At 40.3% G+C, this 3,971-nt stretch overlaps 1 protein-coding gene across 1 annotated transcript in view; it reads left to right on the top strand.

Moving 5' to 3' along the window:
• LOC101856693 overlaps window positions 1-3,971 on the top strand; it is a gene marked incomplete in the record, with an annotated part of 48,292 nt that overhangs the window by 3,136 nt on the left and 41,185 nt on the right.

Here is a 3,971-nt window from a genome sequence, read left to right as displayed (position 1 = left end):
ACACACACACACACACACACACACACACACACACACACACACAACAGCAACAAAAACAACATCTCCTCTACAAGAACAGTTCAACAAAGTCTGGACATTCAATTCAGCTGCCGTCTTTGACAGGACAGGGCTATTTTCTGAAAGACTCAGGTTCAGAACCCCTTTCATGAATGTTAAAACCGCATGCGGGTGGTTGGCGTGTAAAAATACGCCGTTCAAGTACCTGTTGGCCTTTATTGCTCTTTCTTAACGCTATAGCAACGTCTACACACCTCCTAACCTAAGCCTCCCTAGTTATGCAGAATCTTCATATCGGCGGCTTTATTTTTTTGTCCAGATTTCGCCGAGTTTTTACTGAATTTTCTTTTATGATCTCCAAAGCTTGACAGCAGGAGGTTAAGGTATGAGAATGTCAGAAACTGACCGGATTCACCGGAGACAGCTTTTGGGTAAATTTTAAGGGGGGAAAAATTGGAGACGGTATATTTTTCGCTCCATTAAAAATAATCCTAATGTTTGCGCGATCCCTCATGCCAATAAATTGCTATGGCTTTCGACAATAATTATAAGATTTGATTGTACTTGCTTGTCATTTACCTCAAACTAGCTGACCATTAGAAAGTATTAAATTTTGAAACAATTTCTTAAGGTGCTACATCATCTAGACGTGAAAATGTTGAGATGTATTTCCTGCCAAATTCAGTTTGAAGAGTAAGCGGTAGCCTCTTGAATCAAAGCTTTCCCCTCAAGGCGGTAATTAAGAAAGGGCTATTAACTCGTAGTGCACGGTTAAACAACCAAGTTTGGCATACAATATTTCAGCATCACAAACTTCCCATAACTCCGCTCCTATTTAACCTATTTGCATAAACTACACTAAACACATAAACTAAGTAGAAGAGATCGAATGCTCCTTTCAATAGATGTATAGTTTGGTTGGAGGTCATTTGAATTTTTTTGGGGACTTCTTGACTTCTTGCAGAATTTTGTTAGATCCTCTATGATTATAAACAACCGAGTGATGACCAGACCAAGAGTTAAATTGGACAAATATCAACGCTACGTAACAAGTGCTAGAATTTTTCTTCTCGTTACTAACTATCGAATGTCTCCAAACATATTATACAACCTTGACTTTAAGACAGAAGTCAATTGGCCGTGCTGTCAACAATTGATTTGAAAATGAAGCCGAACTTTGGTTGAAAGTTGCAAGTTACAACGGTGTTTAAGGCGCGCTAAAGTCTTTGATCGTGCCCAAGGTGGCAGTTGAAGAATTGTATTTTTACATCTCGGGAGAAATGTTAAAAACCTGAAACTGAAAATTGAATACAGCTTCTGAGACAGCCCAGTTAGATCTATCAATGTGACGAAAGAAAGTATGGTAAAACTATACGAAACAAAACCATTACTGCTTATTGTATTCTTTTGCACAGTGCCCTGGGTGTTGCGTTTGCGTGTGTATGCCTCTGTGTGTGTATGTGTGTGTGTGTGTGTGTGTGTGTGTGTGTGTGTGTGTGTGTGTGTCTGTAAGAGAGAGAGAGAGAGAGAGAGAGAGAGAGTGAAAGAGAGAGAGAGAGAGGGGGGGGAGAGAAGGAGAGAGAGCGTCTGTGAACGGGGTGATATTCTTTGTATGTTATTCTCTGGTAACTCTAATCTTCAGTACTTACATGACCTATTTTAAGTTGCACGTACCGAAAAACTCTTACCAAAACTAAACAGAATTTAGGCACTTTACCCCCAAGCTCTCCCTCCTTTGCTATGATCTTCATTTTCCCTTGAGCGGCTATTTCACTGCTGTTTAAAAAAAAATATAAATCAAGAAAACATTATAATAATTGCTTATTACAACAGTTTTTAAGTCTTGGGAAAAAAACCAAAACGAGTCTTAACCTTTTAGATTGGAATAATGTAAGCGTTCAAGCAGGGGTCTCAAACTCAAATGGGGGGGGGGGGGCTCTCGTTGTTGAGAGGTTAAGGTATTTGCCTCTCATTCAATGTGTCCCGATTTCGTATCCGGACAGCGACGGCATTTTTTCTTCTCTAAATTTGTCTTCTTTCACCCCCTTTCCTGCTCTCTACCAATGTTCTGTCGTCTGCTTTTTCTTCCACTTTCTGCCCCCACCCCTCACCTCCTTTACCCCCTCCTCTGGGCTCCTGACTCTTTCTGCGGCGTTTCTGCAGATACTCCGAGACTCCTTCGTACTGCCGTCTTTTAGCCACACCCCTGATCTTATGGTAGGAAAGATCTACACCTTGCCTTCTCGGAGAAGGGTGAAAAATCTCGGAGGTCTTGTGTGCAAGTTGCGCACGTTAAAGATCCCTTGGTGGTCCAAAATCGATTAGAGTAGGCTACGGCGGCCACCCGGGGCGAAATTCAAAATTTCCCAGCAACTTACTAAAAACAAAACAAAACAAAACAAAGCTCCAATTACCCGGAGGCAGCTGGAGACACTGTCTGGTTGGGCCCGATCCACATCAAATATTCCAGAAATAAAGGTTCTAGGTATTCTTTAAAAGTAAAACCCACCTAATCTTAAAACCTGAATTAATAGCACTTAAGATTATGGAATTCTTTTCATAGCTCGGTAATAGCAAATTTCTGGGACACTTTAATCGATGTAAAGCACTTGAAATCCTGCTCCCCTTGGAAGACAAACGAGGCAGAGGTAAACCCAGAGCAACTTACTTAGAAAACTTGAACAGATTGATGACGGGGAAAGACCAGAAGACGTGAGTTCGAGTCCAGAATGGGGAGGATTTTAATAAAATATCTTCGTCTTTCTTTTGGGATGCTGTGTCCCTCTCACCCGTGTTTGGCCCTGATGGGCAAGTTAGAAGCAACCCGCCTAATGAATTATCTAAAATTTGGTCAATGGCGGCGAAAACTTCTGCAGTTTAAAAAACAATGGTTGTATTAACGGCTTATCTAGTGGTCCCTGAATACCTGGAAGTGTCACCCCTGGTTGAGATGTTGACTTACTATGGCCTGCCAGTGCTTACGGTCGCTTAGCTGCCGTTTTACACTCTGTCATAATTTTTGACATAATTGGTTCACATTGTTATTTGTCCACCCTTAGCCCTTTTGGCTTGAAATTTACCTTCAAGTATTTCCTTCATAATGGTCGTTCTCGAGCTATAGTTACTTAGGCAATTTGTGCAATCTATAGCCTCTTACGAAAAGTTTTAGCTGAGAGACTTTGGCTCCGATTTCACCTTCTGAAATATTAGCGAAGGCAATGAACTCACTCGGCTATCTAATTGGGTTAATAATAAGAACCCTTGCTCGGGGCACTGCCATTTTGAGGGATACGTTAAGGAAAGTTAGCTTGCCACTGTATTGCTGTCACATATCTTTACTTGTATAAGCTGAAAAAAAATGAAAGCACAACTGGTTACTAAAAGTTAAAGATCAACAACGTTCCAAATTCCCTCTAAGTTTTTGCCATAATAATATTGTCAATATTTATTTTTTTTAATTAATAAAACAAAAATTCACGAGAAGGATAAATTAAATTGCAGTGAGGAGAAAGGCAGTCCGAGCGGCGTTTATTGTGAAGCTTTTACGTACTTTCATGTCACGAGTAAGAGGCCGGGGTTCGATTCCCGAGAGGGAAAATGTTTATCGAGTATCTTGATCTTAATACTGGGATACTGTATCTCTCGGCCTGGGTTAGCCCTAGCAGGCAGGTTCGGAAACCCGAAAATAATCTTCATATTCTCGAATGGGGCTTAAAAATACTTACATAGATTTTTAAGAAAGAAGGCAGTCCACAAATCAAATAATTATCTCTCTTCATAATGCGGTGTAACGGGTTTTCTTGTTTGTATGACATGTTTTTCTTTTGTGTGAGGTTTTCCTCTCAGTAATCATGTCATCGATGTAAAGCGCTCACTCATACTCACAGCTTGAATGTGCTTGAATGGGGTAGATAAATATAAATGTAATCTATTATTACTATTATTACATTATC

The sequence above is a fragment of the Aplysia californica genome, unplaced genomic scaffold, assembly GCF_000002075.1.
Source record: "Aplysia californica isolate F4 #8 unplaced genomic scaffold, AplCal3.0 scaffold00772, whole genome shotgun sequence".
In the NCBI taxonomy this organism is placed as follows: domain Eukaryota; kingdom Metazoa; phylum Mollusca; class Gastropoda; order Aplysiida; family Aplysiidae; genus Aplysia; species Aplysia californica.
Note: the sequence above shows the minus strand (reverse complement) of the source record. Positions and strands in the feature narration are given on the sequence as shown.